We start from the raw sequence: 20,128 nt of genomic DNA, 5'->3' as shown, positions 1-20,128 counted from the left end.
GGAAAAGCTGGTGGTGTAAGTCAGTCCAGAGGAGAAAATGGGGTAAATCCATCTGTGGGTTGGTAAAGATGAGATGTCTCAGCTCAGTCAGTGAAGTAGGAGAAAAGGGCAAATACTTCCTTCCTCCCTTTTTGTTTTATCAAGACCTTCAGTGGATTGGTTGATGCCCACCCACATTACAGAGGACAATCTACTTTACTGAGTCCACAGATTTAGATGTAACTCATCTGGAAACATCCCCACAGAAAACACCTGGAAACAATGTTTAATCTGGGCACCCTGTGGCTGGTCAAGTTAACACATAAAATTAACCATCACAGCTGGTAATAGTTTATTTCCTAAAATGAGTGGAGATTCCAAGGTGTTTGTCCTATAATAATTTCCTGTACATTTTTCTCTGTGTACTTTTCTGTACCTGTGTTTTATTTTACAGTAAGAGGTAATAAAATACAAGCTTATCCCCTATCAATTATAATTTATATATCTACATGAAATGTACATTTTGTAGGCAGGAATATTTTTTAAATTAATCATGCTTAATGTTCCAACCTACTGCACAGAGCCCAGGGTTCTTAATAGAGAAAATATTATTAATATTATAACCTCCTTAAAAGCATAGGCAGTATCTTAAACATCTTTGTTATCCCATGGAAAGAGCATAATGGTGAGAATAGCTACCATTTACGGAGAGTTCACCATATGGTAGGCACTATACCAATTGCTTTACGAGAATTATCTCATTTATTCCTCCTGCCACCTTAAACATAGTGACTGTAATTATCTTAAAGAATGTTCTAGATAAGGAGATTGAAGCTTACCTCTGTAAGGTTAAGTCTCATGCCTGAGGTACCCCAAGTCTACATGAAACAGTTGGCATTTGAACCCTAGTAGTCTGACTATAGAGCAAGTTCTACCATTAAAGCAGATGTTCAACAAATAGTTATGTCATTGAAAAATTTTTTATTGAAGTATAATTAACATACACTGTTATATTAGTTTCAGTTGTACTATCGTACTGATTCAACAATTCTGTAAATTACTCAGTGTTCATCACAATAAGCATACTCTTTTTTAAGGATTTTATTTATTTATTTATTTATTTATTTATTTATTCTAAAAGAATGACTATTTTTAAAAGCCAATTGTAGGGGCGCCTGGGTGGCTCAGTGGGTTAAGGCTCTGCCTTTGGCTCAGGTCATGATCCCAGTGTCCTGGGATCGAGCCCCGCATCAGGCTCTCTGCTCTGTGGAGAGCCTGCTTCCTCCTCTCTCTGCCTGCCTCCCTGACTGCTTGTGATCTCTCTCTCTGTCAAATAAATAAATAAAATCTTTAAAAAAAATAAATAAAATTAAAAAAATAAAAGTCAATTGTATTTGTGTTTGAAATGAATATATTATGCCAAATAATATATAATGTAAATAATACATTATATCAAATTAGTGAAAAACAATCTCAAGAACATTTGATAATTTTCACAAGTATATAATCCCATGTAAAGTGAGGTTTTGGACCTGGTAGTTTAAAAACAAAAAGAAGGGGCGCCTAGGTGGCTCAGTGGGTTAAAGCCTCTGCCTTTGGCTCAGGTCATGATCCCAGGGTCGTAGGATGGAGCCCCGCATCTGCCTGCCTCTCTGTCTACTTGTGATCTCTATCTGTCAAATAAATAAATAAAATCTTTTAAAAAATAAAAATAAAATAAATAAAAACAAAAAGAAGAAAGGAAACCCATCCTCAGAGTTACATTCCTTAGGAAAATCACTTAATTTCCCTGAGTCTGCTTCCTCATTAGCTTCCTTCAATAGCCCAATGATTTTTTTAATCATTACTAAATAAACAAAATGGAATGGGCCCAAAGAGTCCTTAAAAGAATCAGTGATTATGTTGGTCATATTTTCCACTTTTTAAAGTGCTTAAAATATGAAAAATAAGATGTTGTTCTGTTTGGGCTGCATTGTATATATTGCTTTAGTGTCATGGATCTTTGATACAAGTGATTTTCATAGTTTTAACTGTCTAACTAGACAAATATAGGGAGACAATATAATATAGGAAAAAATGCAATTATTTTTATCAGTTAATGAACATAAAAACTTAGAGTGGGAGCACCTTAAAAAGTTGTTCTACTCAAAACAGTATTTACATCCCCCGGTTTAACCTTAGGTGTTCTAGGAACAAGACCTATAGGCTAGATAATTGGATAACGAACCATGCAGAAGAATAATTACTCTCAAAATACCCTTGTTTGCAGTTGATTGAAGACACGAAAAATTAATAGTATTCCTGGAAAAGGTAACCCAAGGAACCATGAATGGGAACACCAGATCTAATCTCCGCAACTAAAAATAAAATAGCTGTTATGTTATTGAGAGGGAAAGGGAGAGGCAGAAGGCAGTGGTAAAAAATCCATTCAAGTAAGAGTCACAATTGAAAATATGAGCTGATGGTGCAGTCTCTGAATTTCAGTAGGATATATGATTTTAATAAAATTGTACATGAAACTCTGCATTCCAGAACCTCACTATTTTAAGAACACTTTTACATTACGCAATTAAACTTTGGAATCTACATAAGTATCAAGTGGTCTTCGCTTTGCAATGAGGTGGTTCTGGTTATGTTATAGGTTTGCTATAGCAAATACTATTACTAACCTTATTAGAAACAAATTGCTTTTGGTGACTGTCATTTGTTATTGGGGTGTACCCATCAATGTTCTGTGTTAATTTTTTACCATTATTTCCAGATTCTGGATCAGTTTCAACAGTCACCTACCCAATAACACGAATTTACCACTGTGTGACACCCTCTTCTTTGCTCTTCCTTTTCTTCTACTTGCCCTCCTTTCCTTCTGTCTTCCATTGAACAAGTAGTTATTGCCTGTCTCCAGTAGATCAAACCCTATGCTAGACAAATACAGTGTGATTCTGCCTTCACGTTGCTTAACGGACAAGGGGATAAAAACAAGTCGATAAATATCACCGGATGTGATATTTGCAAAATAGCGATAAACTCCGGATGGTTTGGGGGCATAAAGACGAAGCCTTAAGCTCTTTGGTAGGGGAGGGAGGTGAAGAGTGACACATTTCTTTGAGCATCCCCACTGTCAACAATGAGGGGAACTGTTCCAAAGCCAGGAGGTAGAATCACAACTTTCCCCATAGGATTGTCTGCAACCAGACCCATTTCCTTCCATAGCTCCAACTCATTGCTCTCCCGAGCTGGTCTCCCCTATTTAAAGCACCACTTAAAATATGTTGCCCTTAAAGGACTAAGATCAGGAAACTGACAGCTCACAAAGCAGTCTGCTGGCACCAGGGCTCAAAAAGAACAGCCCCTAAAAGCAGAGGCTCCACTCGTTAGCCCAAACACAAGTTGTTATAATCCCTTTCTGCCTTCTGTGCTTATATAATACAGGCCTTCTTCGATTACAAGACACTTTGAAGATCTCACCTTCTCCCATTACTTGTCTTCTACATAAAATGCCCACAGATGTGAGTCTGTTAGAATGTGTGAGAACTGCAGTTGATAATTTATAAACCAATACTTCCTAAGGTTGGAAATCCGTTAGGATTCAGGGGCACTGAATGAGGGCATGTTGCTGCAAGAGCACCCCCTACCGACCACAGGGAGAGATGTTGTAAAGCTGGAGGTGGAAACCTAGAGGCCTGGAAATAATATTCAACCCTTCCCATTGAAACACAATGATTTATTGAGTAGTATTCTGTGATGCAAAAGGACTGAGATTATACATGCAGGTGGCCAAAACAAGAACTTTATTTTTTAAAAAAAATTAAAAGCGAATACATTTAATCATTTGACCTCTTCTAGAACAACAATCATAGATCACAAATCTGTGAAAAACAGATCACATGGGATCTGGTTGATTTCAGGCATTGTGGAGACATTTTATTCTTTTGTTTCTCTCTTAAATGTATTCAGATCAGACTACCCACCGATTGACCAAGAATAGAAAAACACAAACGAACACCTAAGTAGACCATGTTCTTATGTGGGGAGATTCAATAGTACGAAATTGCCAAATGGTCCAGATGCATCTATAAATTCAACATAATCTTAACAAGTACCTAAATGGGCTTCCTTAATAGATATGATAAGTTGATTTTAAAGTTCATCTCTGAAAGAACAAACAAGATTTTTTTTTATTCAATAGGCAAAATATCAGAACACAATAGAAAGTTACAGTAACTAAAACACTATGATACTGGCAAAGTCAATGCTCCAGAAACAGATCCAAGTATTTGGGAGAATTAGAATTTGATAAAAGGATCTTGCAAATGAACTGGGAGAGGATTCAATGAGTGATGTTGAGACAACTGGATGTAATGCCTATCTTTAGACATGTATAAGAATATATTACAGCAGGGTTAACAATGAAAGCAATAGAAGAAAATGTAGGGTGACATTTTTATAATGCTAAGAGAACATAGGCTTTCCTAAATCAAACATAAAATGATCTAGTTTCTAGCTCCAAGAAACATGCATTATTTTGCACCTTACACAATATTTAACGTATACATCGTTTATTTCCTCCCTGGCTCAGTTCTGATCCTTCTATCCTTACTCTTAACACATATTTTGTTATTGTTATTGGTTGGGAGTTTTAGGGTTTTTTTTTTGTTTTGTTTTGTTTTTGAGATGAGAAAAATGAGGCACCTGGAAATGAATTTGACTGGCTAGTAAGTGTGGAGCCATGGACAGTCTCAGGAATTCAGAGGCATTACTTATCCTCTCAAACACTTGGACTTCCTCAAGCTACTTCAAAAAGTCACAGATGGTTGGGCCGGAGGGATGGCACACCTGCGTGGCTCAGTGGGTTAAGCCTCTGCTTTTGGCTCAGGTCATGATCTCAGGGTCCTGGGATTGTGCCCCTCCTTGGGCTCTCTGCTCAACAGGGAGCCTGCTTCCCCCTCTCTGCCTGTTGCTCTGCCTACTTGTGATCTCTCTCTCTCTCTCTCTGTCAAATAAATAAATAAAAATCTTAAAAAAAAAAAAAAACCCTCACAGATGGCCACTGGAGTATCTAGGTATCTAGCCCTTGTTTTGAATACTATATTTTCCCAAAAAAACTTATACCTCAGTCCAGAAAAACAACCCCAAAAAAGCAAGGAGTAGAGACTACACCCTCTTCATTTCTAGAAAAAGAACAGGTGAGAGGTAAAGAGATTCAGCTGCCAGAAAACTCACTTTTAAAGCTAATGTGAAAAGGCACATTAATGACCACACTAATCTGTGGAAGAAGGCCACTTAAAACGCCACTGTCTGAACTGGGTAAGGAATCAGCTGAAGAAGCCACTACCCACAATTTAACATTCCAGTAATCGTTCGGTAAAAAGACCCTTGAGCCCCTGTGTGAAGGAAATGGTCTAGACAGCCAAGCACCAGGAATGTGCCATTGTGTGTGTGGCAGATTGAGTTTACACTCTATTCCTGATTCACAAAGGGGGCGAGTGTGCCAGTGGGCCATGGGCCAGGACGTGGGCGGTTAAATAAGTGTTCTTAGAGGAAGCAATGTTCTTTTGGGATCTGCATCAGCACACCAGCTGATCAACAAATGTAAAAGTTTTTAATGAAGTTAGACAAAAAGAGAAATTGGACATTCTCTTTCCAATGTGTAAAAGGCAGACATCCACCAAATTTCAAAATTGGTACAGACTGTCAAATTTCCAGATAATTCTGAGTCAGTATCAATGTTTCTCTGCAAGATTCAGATACACAGGACTTGTCTCCGTCAATTATGTGTGGGAATTCTGTGACTATACCTACACGACTATGTTTTTGAAACTAGCTACATGATTTGATGGCACTTGTATAATTATGACTACATTCTACTTATATTCAGATGAACGAATACAAAATGGAGACAGGAAAAAGTCCAGATATTTCTAGCGGATTTGCAGTACATTAGAGAAAAAGAGCTTCCTGCCAAAACCAATTTTTTCCTTAATTCATGACAAAAGACTCTTAAATCCCACCTCTTTCATGAAGAATTTCATTGCTCAATGAAAAAGAGTAATTTCTCCCAGACCCAAAGTTGTTCAAATTCATTTCTCATATCTATTTACTTAACTAACATTTAAAGGGATATATTATTTGCCTGTGACTAATATAAATGCTTTTATACTCAAGGTGTTTAATCTCCTAATATCCATTATATTTTTCACGTTGCATTGTGGGTCCTAAAGGAGAAAATAACAGGGAAAAAGAGATTTACATCAACATTTCCCCACAATTTCCCCTTTCCCAGCTTGGACAGAAATCATGTTACTATCATGTGATTCGCTTATGCAAAGCTCTTTTCTCTCTCAGAACAAACAGGATTTTTAAAAAGACCTTTATTCTGGTGAGGTGCACTGTCAGAACATCTAACCTACAGAGCTACAAGATAAGAAAATATTTTAAGCTACTGTGCTCATGGAGATGTGTTAGAGCCAATAGTAAATGAATGCAAGGAACCCGTGAAATCCCTGAGTCCCAGAGCTAAACACATGGGCCCGGCCCGGGAGTCCGAGAAGGAAGAAGACGCAGAGGGAAGAAGACAGTTGAAGCCCCAGCTCTTGTTCAGCGTCCAGGTGAGTCAGCAGATTCAACAATCCTGTGTGTTGCTACAGAGAGGCTCCCCTTTCCGTTCCACGTCCCCATCTCTCAATACCCCCTGGGGCCTATGTCATACAAGGAAGACGATCTAGAACCATTTAGCTCAGCTTAGCCGAGCTGACATTTTAATTAAAAGACATTTTATACATTTTCCACACCACAGACTTCACCTCTGATTTTTTTGTCTCCTTCATTCCATTGAGCAAATTAATATCTGAACTGATTTTGAGATTTTAATCTGAAAATATGTTTACGCGTACTTAGAATGTTTTCTTTGGAAATAGTGAAGGAACAAACTAAAATATTCCCCATGAGTGTTTTGCACAAATGTGGTGTTTTACATACACACTTATGGGTTTCATGACTTACAAGAGGTGAGCTTTGCCTAAATTAGGTTCTTAATCCAGATCCATGCAGTTTTATAATCAGGATTTTGTGAAAATGCTTGCAAATTGTCACTACCTTAAAAAAATTGTATTTCAAGATACAATGCATCTGTATTATGATGTGGGAAAATGAGTAAAGTCATAACAGGCAGAAGGTATATTTATGTTCTAGCCCTCTCTCCACTCTGAGTTGGGTGGACTTATAAAAAAATCACCTATTTCAGGTGCCTGGGTGGCTCAGTCGTTAGGCTTCTGCCTTCGGGTCAGGTCATTATCCCAGGGTCCTGGGATCGAGCCCTACATCAGGCTCCCTGCTCAATGGGAAGCCTGCCTCTCCCTCTCCCACTCCCCTTGGTTGTATTCCCTCTCTCACTGTCTCTCTCTGTCAAATAAAAACAGAACAAAACAAACAAAATCACCTATCTCTCTGTAATTTAATTAATTCATCTGTAAAAACAGGAATACTCTTTAGCTACCTTCAATTCTAGGAAACTTCTAACTGTGAATTATCCGATTTTCTGAAGTCCAAAGAAATATAATGGGAAGAATGGTCACCACGAAGTAGTTGTTCTGAACAGATTTCTTAACTGCTTCCTATAATCAGACTCCATCTGTGAACACTCGGAGTGGGACTGGATGGACAGCAGCCATCAAGACCTGGTTTTTTTGTTTGTTTGTTTGTTTTGTTTTGTTTTTAAGAACTTAACTTAGGGAGTGCCTGGGTGGCTCGGTTAAGCATCTGCCTTCAGCTCACGTCATGATCCCAGGGTCCTAGGATTGAACCCTGCTTTGGGCTCCCCCACTTGTGCTTACACTTACTATCATTGCCCCATCCCTGTTTCTCCCTCAAATAAATAAATAAATAAAATCTTAAAAAAAAAAAAAAAGGAACTTAACTGAGAAGAACAGTAAAATGCGTGGACATGCTGAGGTTGTTGTCTCTTCAGGGTAATTCTAAGCCTTTGAAACACGTGGAAAGCAAACTGACCTTTACCTGAGAAATACCTTACCCTGAAAAACAGAGTGGCTGTGTGACAAGAACCACAAGATCAAGATCTGTAGCAGATCACGAGGGTGAACGCTTTGAATCGCTCCCGTTTCACAGTGAGCCTTCTTGACCTCAATCAGGATTGTGATTTTCTGATCCACAACTCTAAAAAAGCAAATTTTGACTGTAAAATGTATTAAGAATTTAACTTATTTGCCATATGTGTTATCTGAAAGAGAAGGAAAAAAAAAAAAACCCTGCTGTGAAAACATTAAAAAAAAAGTTTGACCACATTAAAAGAGTAAGGTACAAAAGGACGAAAGGTAATGATTTTTTTTTTTCCTCCCTCAACTCCTGGCCTCAACATAAGTCCTCCAAAAGTCCCCTTACCAGATGGCTAACCCAGCAAGGGAAGACGGCCAACTTGATTTCAAATGTGAGAGTGATTTTTTACTTAAATGAAAGATAGAAACTGTCTCAATTTTATTATATCTAAGAGGGGAGCTCAAGTGTTCGGCATGTGGGTCTGGTTTGAGTAAAAGTTTGTCTTTTTTGAATAGAAATCATATGTAATCCCAGGCAATGGCCCGAACCATTTGCTAATACTAATTGTTGTTGGTTGAAAGTGGAGTAGGAGATTGTTAAAGTCTTCCCTGGCAGAAACCTGATCTGTGGAAATGTACTTCACAGGAACTGTGATGAGGTTTGCAGCTGGCGAGAGAGTAGGACAGTGTGGCCCCGTGCGTCTCCATCTTTCCTTTGGCAACTGAACCGAGACTCCCTTGAACCAAATCAGGGAGTTAGCCAATGGCCCAAAATGCAGATCTGGCCTTCTTTTCCTCCCCAGCCCCTTCTCAGCCCATGATGTCACGACAAAACCTGCAGTGCTTCGTGGTGCCATTTCAAAGAACGCATATTTTCAAAAAATTATTACTTAATGATGAGGCTATTTTCAACTATGATTAATATAAGTACATTTAAGATGTAACACTGGCAAGTTAGAAAACCACCAAGTAAGGCCAGATGTGTAAACTGACTTGATGTTTAAATTTAAAACACCAGCACCAAACTGAAAGGTCTGCTATCGGATGAGTCAAGTCACAGAGAATTTATACACAAATCATGCTTTACCTGTTATTCCCAGAACTTAGACATCATTGCCTTTTAAAGTTATTGTTAACTCACCTATACATCATCAAGATCAGTGGATTTTGTGAAAACATTGATTTATAAAGTGAACTTTGATTTTATGGTAGTCATGACAATATCTGAGAATCCAGTTATGTTCTAGAAACTGTAATACAAATTATCTTCTATTTTAAATTGTTGTGAGACATGTAAAATTGTTGCTAAGTTACTGTAGCGGTCTTTTCTGATTTAGCTTTTGTTCACTAATACCTAGAAATCCTCTCATCATCAGTGCCGTAGGAACACTGTAGAACTCTGTCGTTTCAGTTTTATTGGACATTACTACAGCCCCTTCCAGGTCATGGAGAAAGAACTGAGCAAAGCTCATGAAGGGGAACCAACACAGAATATCAAGTAGATGTCCTAAAGTTTCTTCAGAGAAAACAGAGGGACACATGTCCCCACTACTCATGCATTTATTAGCATTTATTTATTGAGTATAAATGCCTGAGTATGGTCCTTTCCCATTTGTTAGAGTTCATAATACTCTAGCTTTTCAACCAAACATTCACTATCACCCTTTTACAGACAAGGAAACAGGGACCCTGAGCAAAGCTGGGGCTCAATACCAAAGCCCTTTCCAGACATTTACTCATCTAATAACAAGAAAAGAAAGTGCAATGACAGATCCTACTTTGGGAGAGGTGCAGAGTAATCCACCCCACAAAATAAATGTAAAATGAAAAAAATAAGAATCAGTATGGTTTATCATTTATTGGCTATCAATCAAAGGTGTCTTAACATCTTTGTAATATTACAGAATACAAAACTATGAGAATGCTGTCGTTGCCTATAAAACAAAATCTTGTCTGGCTGCCTGGCAAGCGCCCTCTAGTTCTAAACATTTAAGAGAAAAATGTGGGTTTTTTTTTTTTTTTCAAGTTAGTGTTCTTTTTTTTTTTAAGATTTTATTTATTTATTTATTTGAGAGAGAGAGAGAGAGAAAAGAAAGAGCATGGGTGGGAGGTGGGGTGAGGGAGAGGCAGACTCCCTGCTGAGCAGGAATCCTGACGTGGTGCTCGATCCCAGGTCCTGGGGATCATGACATGACCCGAAGGCAGATGCTTAACTGACTAAGCCACCCAGGCACCCCTCAAGTTAGTATTCTTTTTTATAGTATAATTTAAACAAATTATATTACATAAATTTTATCTAGAAATATACTGTTCTTTTTAAGCAATATTATGAAAAAGTTTCCTTGATTTTGTTTTCTGGGTTTTGTTTTGTTTTTAAATCCTTAGGAGAAGCTGGAGTAGATAGGCAAAAATAATGGCATGCTATCCACAAGAATGGAAGCCAGTTTTTTAGCTTCTAATCTCCTTCTAAGATAAGACTGTCCTCTAGTGAGTCTTTCTAAATTTCAGTTTCTCCAGTTATAATACATGATTATTATCAAATACTTACTATGACCTTCCCTTCCTCCTTCCTTGCTGCACATTTGAACCAATCAATGTTCCACACCCAATCTACGGGGCTTCACCACCACCCACCCTCCAGCCCTGCCAGGCCTGGCCTCTCTCCCAGAGCCTTGACACACTTGAAGGTGAGACCCATGTCTTCACCCCCAGGACCAAGCACAGTGTCTGACATGTGCTTTCAATGAACTGAGTTGATTAACTGGAATTTGCTGTTTTCATATAACAAGTAATCATACCTAATAGACCAGTGCTTCCCAAACTGTACTGTGAACTGGAATCACTTGGGGAGCTTTAGAAAATGCTGCTGCCTGGCTCCCACTTCCTGAGATTAATTGGTCTGGGGTGTGACTTGAGCATCAGGATGTTTTAAAGTTCCCCAGACAGTTCTAATGAGAAGCCAAGAGTGAGGATCTCTCTAATAGCCAGATGCTTCACCAATTGAGAAATGCTCCAAGTGATCCCATGTTTACCGGGTAACTTCAATGTCTTAGGTCATACCATAGAAATAGCTATTTTCCCTCCTTCTATGGCCCCATTCCCTGTTCTTTGGGAATAAGCAAAACGTCTGCTCTTTAGTTATTGGCTTCTAAACTTGTGTTTAAATCGGATCCAACAAGGAATGCCCCCAAACTTTTAGTGAGATGCATTTGGTTTTTGAGCAACTTTTCTTCTAGAAAAAAATACCAATTTATGAGCCCAGAAAAAAGACCAAAAAGAACACAATTCGCGACTCACTTACTGCCTCTGATGTATAGAGGCTTTCCATGCCAATAATCTGATAAATGTTTGAATGCTCTGAAACACACACACACACACACACTCACACCCACATGTATGCACACCTGCACATACATACACACACACACACACACACAGATTGTGCTAACATTATTTAATAGAATAAGACCACACAGAATTTGGGATGTTATTTTTACCAGTAAATTGTCATGATTTCTGAATCAATGGGCATTTCTCTGGGCTCACTGGGCATGTGTACCCGAGTGGAATTAGCTTCTAGTCACCTCTCGGATGACAGCTGTGCCCTTTGGCATGATTCAGAAGGTCCTCTGGGTTCTGTTCCCTGCTATGCCTTCATTCTTGACCAACCCCTTTTTCACCCCTTTTCCACTCACTTTCTGCTCTCAGCACTTCTTACTCCATGAGTAAGCTGGTCACACTATGATTTATCTATAATGTGAGCTGGTCACACCCTGTGAGCTGGTCACACTATGATTTATCTATAATGATCCCCCATGACTTATCTATATTGTCTCCATCATGAGACTATAAGCATCCCATGGGTGACCCGGTGTCTGAGGTATCTTTATCTCTAACACCTGGAACACAGTAGCAGCCTGGAAAACATTTGACCTGTTAAAGTGATTAGACTCCAAATCTTTGCTCTTCCTAGGACCCTTTATAAGATGGATCGGAGAAGGTTTGGAGGTAGATAACTGTCTTAATTGACTACAGCTAATGGGTGTGACTTGAATGTCCAGATCTTGAGTCAGTATGTTAAAAAATTCAGAGAAAGAACATGAAAAGTAACTCTTTGTGTCTTCACATAGAGTCAATATATTAAAATATCTGACCTTAATTTATATTATTAAGTTTGGCATTATTTTAAATGCTTCTTGGTAGATGAATTTTAGACGATTATTATCTTTACAATTTAACTTACTTTGAAAGCAATTTAATATTACTCTGTTTCATCTCTTCTATTATTGCCAAAGAAGGAAAACCAACATACATGTCAAGGTTTACCCCCACAATGCTCAGGCTGTTGTCTTACTGCCAGTCCTCTAGTATTCATTCAGCTTGACTCATTTGTTCATCTTGAATTGCCTTCCTGTGGTTTTTGTTTGTTTGTTTTACTCATAATTAGTCACTTGTAAACAGTTTGTACCAACAAGTAGCTACTTAGCACCCTGACCCCCATCTGTGGCAGAGACTGCTAGCTGATGACTAAAGCGATTTCCCTCCCCGCCCCCAACCGGCAAGCAGCAAGCGACATTTTCTAATCCTTTGCTGGTCACGTGATGCTAGCCAAGTGTATATGAGTGGAAGTGATGGGAGCCCCTTCCAGGCCTGACCCATAAAAATCTCCAACGCACATCCTCTGGGGACACTTTCGTTTCCCTCTTCCACCATCTCTAAACTTATACAGTGTTAAGCAACTGCGATTTGGGGGTACATCAACGTACAAGGATCCTACACACTCAGAGCCAGTCCCCCCTTCTAAAAGAGCTCTGCAGGATACTGATGCAGAAATGGATACTGCAGCTGTCCCTGGTGCCTGGGACAATCAGCATCCTTGAGTCCTCGCAGCTCCCTTTTCAGGAACTGGTTACTCACCAGGGTAGCACCCCACCAGAGCGTCTTCTTGGTTCCTAACCCTTGCCTTGCTCACCGCTGCAGGAGCTCCTTTTTACCCACGATGCTGCAGTTTAGGGGTGGCGGGTGGGTCGGGAAGGGCACAAGAGAACATTTTTTTTTTTTTTTTTTTTTTAATTTGACAGAGAGATCACAAGCAGGCAGAGAGGCAGGCAGAGAGAGAGGAGGAAGCAGGCTCCCCGAGAGAGCAGAGAGCCCGATGCGGGGCTCGATCCCAGGACTCCGAGATCATGACCTGAGCCGAAGGCAGCGGCTTAACCCACTGAGCCACCCAGGCGCCCCACAAGAGAACATTTTTGAGCATCCGCTGTGTATCAGGAACTGTGCCATGTGCTCCTTCCCGCATTGTCACATTTTAATCATCATAAAACCCTATGAGGTTGGCATCACCATCCCCACTCTCCCTAGGGGGAAACTAAACATTCACACAAGGTTTAGAGCTGGTAAGGGGCAGGTTCTACAAAAGAGGCTCTTCCGAGTGGAAAGCCGGTGATGGCGATGCTTATCCTGGGGCCATCTTGTACTGGCAAGCACCCGTCCTACTTCCCTGTCTTAGGGTCTCCCTTGGAGGGGGGCGCTTCTGGGAAGGGCAGTGTGGGAGCCTGTCTGTGGAAGCCAAGTCATTTCAGAGACTGGAGTGGGTGGAGGATGTGTTCCTGGCCTCCTCATTAAAAACCTGGAACACGTTTTTCCACGGAAAAAATATTATGCAGAGAGAATCCATCTTTGTGATGTATGCGAAAGCACTTTGAGAGCCATTAAGAACTATGTGATATGCCTAAAAGAAGTTACTATTCTGCAGTACATTTGCGCTATAATTCCGACACTTTGTGGATTAAATAGCCTTTTGTGAAGTAGAATTTAACCACTAACTGCTATACTGATTGTCTCAAAGGAAAAATACATTCCAATGGCCAAACAACTGACTTTAACAGACATTTGGAACCCAAACCATTCATAAATGGAGAAGTGTCTGGATTAACATGAAGAGGACACATCATCACCATCTTCATCAAGTATTATTTATTAAGAGCAGTGCATGGGGTGAATGCTTCAGTGTAAAGGGAAAAAAAGAAGGGAAGTGTTAATCTAATTTTTTTTAATGGCTGCAAGTCCACGTCCCAGTTGTGAATGAGCTCAAGCTGTTCCAAAACATCCCTCTCATCTTTCTTTTTACTTCCATCCCTTCGGGTTGGCACTTACCTTTTACTCTCCTTTCTTTTTATTTTTCCTCAGGCCATTCCAGTTTTTCTTTCTTTCTTTCTTTCTTTTTTTTTTGTCTATCTTCCACATCTATTCAACATTTATTCTTGCACTAAACAAACTTTTCTTTTTTTTTCTTTTTTCTTTTTTTAAAAGATTTATTTATTTATTTATTTATTTGAGAGAGAGAGAGAGTCCAGGCATGAGAGAGGGAGAGAGAGAGAGAAGGGGGGGGGGGAGCAGAAGGGGAGGGAGAATCAGGCTTCCAGCTCAGCAGGGAGCCTGAAGGCAGACACTTAACCTATTGAGCCACCCAAGCATCCCCCAACAAACTTTTTTCAAGGGCTAACTGTATTCTCCGACTCTATGATAGAGTCTAGAAATCCCAAGATGAGCAAAGTGTAGTTCTCAGCAAACTCCCTGACCAGTCAGGGACGGAAGCCTGTGAAGGAATCAAATTCTGTCCTGAGAAATACAAAGAGACACAGAGGGAGTAGAGAGGGTGTCGTCTAGGCAGGAGTCAAAGGAGCAATTGCAGTTCTTTTTTTATTCCTCTCACAGCTGCATGCCCTCTGCCTCCCTTTCTCCATCCAAACTGGTATAAACCTTCATTACTTCTCTTCTGAACTACGGTATGGTTGTCCTAACCAGTCTTCTGGACTCTGTCCCTCCCCAACACTGTAATCCAATGAATATATTTCTACCAGATTTATGTTCCTTTGGGACAGCTCCAGTATAGTGCTCCCTAATTATCTCATTGATAATTCTTGCTTTCAGAATTTTATGATAATTCCTTGTATTGCATTGGGAGGCCTTCCAAGGCCTCGTCCCTACACAGAGGTCCCTTGTAAGTCAAATCAAGCTGCATGTTATTCCCCAAATTGCATCTTCCTTATGCTATTCCGTCTTCCTTCCTCTGCAGCACTCCTCAAACCACTGGGCTGAAATTCTACACATCCTTCAATACTCTACTCAAAGGCCATTTGCAGAGCTTTCCTTACACCCCTCAGCTATGGAACTTTCACGTATCAGGCCCAGGGCCGGGCAGTTTTCATGTACCATCCTACTTAGTGTTCATAACATCTCCATGAAGCCTGTTGGTTTCTCCACTTTCAGATAAGGAAACACAGGCTCTGCGATGTATAGTGTGCTCTAGGTGAGTAAGTGGCAGAGTCAGAATTTGAACCCATATACGTATGGACTTTGAAGCCCACGTCTATCTCTTTCCATCAAGCCTCATTGTCTCTGTTGTCATCTCAAAACAACAGACTTGAAAAGTGGTATGTGTATTCCTCAATACCCCTATAATATTGTGGATACTTTTCATTCAGAAACTTGGTCTTAAACACCTTTGTGTACCAGAATGTCTGCCATCATGACTGGAATAATGGAATAGTAGGAACTTGAATAATGTGGCATTGATAGGACAGTGGCACCCTGGCATGACATTGAGGGGATTCAATCAACAAGCCATATGCAACTCGACTCACCGGCAGGCAACCATAGAATCATATGTCCACAGACACATTCTTACTAAGAATCAGATACGGGGTTCTCACCAGTGTAATTCTCTAAAGAGATTCTGAACAGAACAAAAACTAGAGATGTTGGCCCTTGGCGTTTTCATCTGGCAAAGTTTGAGGATAGGATAGTGAGTGTCAGCAAATACTGAAAATGCTTTGTTTATTTGCCTAGATATTCAAAGGGAACCATTTGCCAAGTCTGTGGACACAAGGACAAGACTGAGACACAAACAAGTGTTTCTTCTCAGCCAATAATAGCTTTTAATACCATCTGGAAACCTACACCAGTTAAGAAAGAAACAAATATGCCTTTTTTGCTTTCTTTATAAGACCTCAAAGCTTGTAAATCTTGGATGTGTTGGGGAGGGAAATGAAGAGAGTTCCAAAATAGGGGCCTCCAGAAAATTCAAGCCCCCTGGCAACCAAGACCTCAGATTTGTCCAGGCAATCAGAGAGCATGGTTATGCCAATCTCAGTGGCTCAGGAACAAAACAAAGGTCGCTGCTATCTCTGTTCACCCTGAAAGAGCTTCACAGTGACCTAATTTAGAGTTCAGTCCAACCCTGTAAATTACTACGATATTTTTATTGATACCATGAAAATGTACCCTCATCTCTCTATTGTCACAAAAACATGTTGTTGAAACACTTAAAATATCTTGGCACACTTTGAAAGTGCTTTTTACAAAATAGACATGAAATTAATGGTGCATTTCAGTCAACACGTTCTTCACAGTGCTTTCTTTCCCTTCCTCAAAGCCACGGAATAAAACAAAGTGGGTCCAAACAAGACCTCTGAGCATTTCTCTGATGGGAATAACATCTGGGGAGTCCGGGATGGCAATCAATGTTGCAATCTCCTCTTGTACCCTAACGTACACATGAATAGCATTAGCTAGTTTTATCATCAGATTTCACTTGTCGGTGAAGTTTTAATTACCAACACTAACAATGTCCTTTCTGGGAGGGAGTCTTGTAGTTCACCTCCCATTTTCTTGCTTCTTAAATCTTTCTCTTGGCAGGCTCCAGCCCACCCTGTTTCCTGCCCCCCACCACCTTCAGAAATCTTCAGATCTAATGTGATTGCTCACCACTCCCTCAGCATCATTTTTTTGGAACCCTATATTATTCTAACCACACCACAGTTTCCAGCCATCAGACACATAATCTTAGTTGCACATTAACCTGGAAATGGGCTTTTCCCCCCATTGGTTATCTTATCCATAGCATGTGCAACTATTACCTCATTCATGCTTGTGCTGGTTCCAGAGATTAACCACCCCCCCAAACTGTCATGATAAATGCACAATTTAAAAAATAGTCAGTTTCCTCAAACTTTTTGTCAGTCTTGTTTTAAATTTCATCCCCTGTTGTGACATGGCTACTAGAACTTGCCATCTTTTCTATTGTCTCATTTCCAAACATTGGAGCCAAGTATGATGTCATAGGGTCTAGTAGCATTGCACTTATCTGAAGGAAAAAGCATATCCAGAGCTTTCTCCAATGTTTTTATTTGTTATAATAACACACATAGCCCAAGTTAGAAAACATATTTTTAAAGGAAACCAATGAGACAAGTTTTAACCTCTATGAAAAAGATTCCTGACTATTCAAAGGAAAGATAAATGCTATCCCTTAGACAGACTAGGCTTTGACCGGCAGAGGGTTTTTCATCAGCATTTGATATGAGCAAGATCGTTCCATTAGTCCAGCCGCGATTTTTTGTCATAAGCATTGTGTAGGTATTATAGGAAACATTAAGAAGTGAGAGATGGTGTTCAAGTCCAAAGGAACTTAATACCCAATATTTTTTAAGAGGTAAAATAACACAACAACCAAGATTCTCCCATTTTACAATTAGCCTCCATGGCATCACACCAAAATAGCCTAAATGGAAGATGGTGTCATGGAAAGCAGAAGGCCAGGGCATGGATCTAGGAACATGAGATGAGGCAAGTCTCTTACTTCTCCCCATTCATTAGAGATAATCTGTTCTATCTCCAAGTGCTTGAGGCAGATCAAACAAATAATTCATGCAAAGCACTTTGAAACTATAAAGTATTATACAAATATATGGTGTCATCTCTGTCAATCTTTTCATTTTTAAGACTATCAGAGTTGGCCCCCATATGCCATTTGCACTTTGCACATCCTTTTCTCCCAGCATTGACCACACTGTAGTAGGATCCTATCTATCTATGTGATTGTTCCTTTTATAAGCCTGCAAAACTCCCTCAATTCATCTTTACAGCTCCAGTGCAAAGGGCAACCTTGCTACATGTTTGCTGAATGATTTACTTGATAAGTGAATACTTACACAAGGCGCTCAATTTTTATTAATTCATTTCTTACTTTCATCTTTTAATTACAGCCTTAAGCTCTTGTTTTTGCCTCACATTATACCGTCTACACAGAATGTTCATTTTTGTTCTGCCTCCCCAAACTGCCTCTACTGTTACTTTTCTGTGGAAGCAGAGGAGGGAGTATAACCTAAAAACCTGGGAATAAGGAACAAACATCTCCTAGGAGGGAAACTCCAAAAGAGGAATCCAAAGTTGCAGAGCACAAATGCCTAACTTAGAGAAAAGGGAACAGCTCTGGGAGGCAGCTTCGCTGGAGCTGATTATGGGTGTTGATATGGCCAAAGAAAGGATATTTTAGTAAGAAGAAGAGGTTATCAGCATGGATACATGGAAAAGAGAACCAGAAAGATCAATACCGATGGAATGACTACAGCGCTGTTGGAGGGAGGGGAATGCTGTCTTCCAGAGTTACCCTTCAATGGAGGAGGCAGCATCACCCTTGGGGAAGGCAGTGGGAAGCCCAAGAGTTTTAGATCCAAAACTACCTCAGGTACTAATGATGTATTGTATGGTGACTAATGTAACACAATAAAAATTAGAAAGAAAAAAAAAACTACCTCAGGCTAAATCTCTACTCAATCACTTACCAGCTGTGTGAATTTAGGTAAGTCACTTAACTGCTCCAATCTTTGTATTTTCAAATGTAAAATAGTTTTATCACATGCAAACCTAAATCTGTGTAAATTAACGTAATGCCTGGCATCCAGTAAGAGCTCAATATTAGTGGCTATTTATTATTATTGTTGTTGTTGTTGTTATTATATATTATTACAGATCTACCTTGACTAAGGACAGAGTTACATCCCAATAAACCAACTATAAATTGAAAATATTTAAGGCAGCCAAAATAGCATCTAACCTACTGAACATCACAGCTTCATCTCTCCTCCCCCTTAAGCATGCACAGAACCTTATAGCAGTCTACCGTTGGGCAAAATCATCTAACACAAATCACAACTCTGTTTTATAATAATAAGTTGTTTATTATAATACAGTGTTGAATATCTCGTGTAATTTACTGAACACTGTACTGAAAGCAAAAAACAGTGTTTGGATGGGGACAGGATGTTGGTAAGTGTGTGGGTTGTTCGCTCTTGTGATGGTGTGGCTTAATGGGAAACGCAGCTCACTGCCACTGCTAAACATCACAACGGAGGAGCGTGCCACATATCGCCAGCTCAGGAAGAGAGCCAAGTGCACAGTGCGATGTATGGTTTCTACTGCATATGTATCACTTCCACACCATCGTAAAGTCAAAACACTGTAAGCCAAACCACTGCAAATTGGAGACAGTCTGTACTAGCTATTGTAGGTTGATGACACAGTTACTGAAATCATTCAATTAACACTCCTTCCTTTGCTTTTATGCTTACCAAGCCACTTTCTAATTATGATTTTGCTTCCCCTAAAGACTCATCTAATGGGAAAGAACGTGATGATTAGTGAACAGAAGTGGTTGATATACTATTTTTTGTCATAAATTAAAAAGTTGGAATTCTTGTGTTTATACATCAGTCTTTGGGGAGTGTGATTACTGAACTCTTAGTATAAAATTACCTATACTAATTTTAACATCACATGTTTTAGCTTTAGACTGCTACTGAGAACCAACTCTTGGAGTATAGAACCCTACCAGGGACCTCCTACAATACCATTTGGCGTGTCCTGGGTAATGACCCTTCTCTTTTTAATTGTTTACTTCTCTGAACTACAATGAAGGGGTTGAAAGAAAAAAAAATATTTTTCTTTTATTCTTTTATCAGTTAGATCCTCAGATGTCTCACTAATAAGATGAGAATAACAAGTAAAAGTTTGGGGGTGGATTGGTTAAAACAATAAGTATGAAAGCACTTTGCAAATTGCAAAGTAGAAATAGATGTTATTTATTAAATGTATTTAAAATATTTATTAAGTGCCTACTACATGTCAGCCACTGTCCTAGGCATTCAGTGGTAACTGAAACAGAGCCTTTGTCCTCACTGTAATGGGAAGAGACAGATAATAAACAAATAAGCAGATCATTGTAGTGTGATGGTGATAGTCCTGTGAAGAAG

At 39.5% G+C, this 20,128-nt stretch overlaps 1 long non-coding RNA gene across 3 annotated transcripts; it reads left to right on the top strand.

Moving 5' to 3' along the window:
* The first annotated feature begins 6,376 nt into the window (after positions 1–6,376).
* On the top strand, positions 6,377–19,732 carry LOC125102763 (uncharacterized). Of its 3 annotated transcripts, XR_007128184.1 has the most exons (4): positions 6,377–6,587; positions 13,882–14,002; positions 15,112–15,345; positions 19,662–19,732. It is a non-coding gene; the product is annotated as an uncharacterized LOC125102763 (long non-coding RNA). The 3 variants fall into 3 exon arrangements; XR_007128183.1 differs by lacking the exon at positions 13,882–14,002; XR_007128185.1 differs by lacking the exons at positions 13,882–14,002; positions 19,662–19,732 and adding an exon at positions 15,885–16,490.
* The last annotated feature ends 396 nt before the right edge of the window (positions 19,733–20,128 follow it).

Source organism: Lutra lutra, chromosome 6 (assembly GCF_902655055.1).
Source record: "Lutra lutra chromosome 6, mLutLut1.2, whole genome shotgun sequence".
Lineage (NCBI taxonomy): Eukaryota > Metazoa > Chordata > Mammalia > Carnivora > Mustelidae > Lutra > Lutra lutra.
Note: the sequence above shows the minus strand (reverse complement) of the source record. Positions and strands in the feature narration are given on the sequence as shown.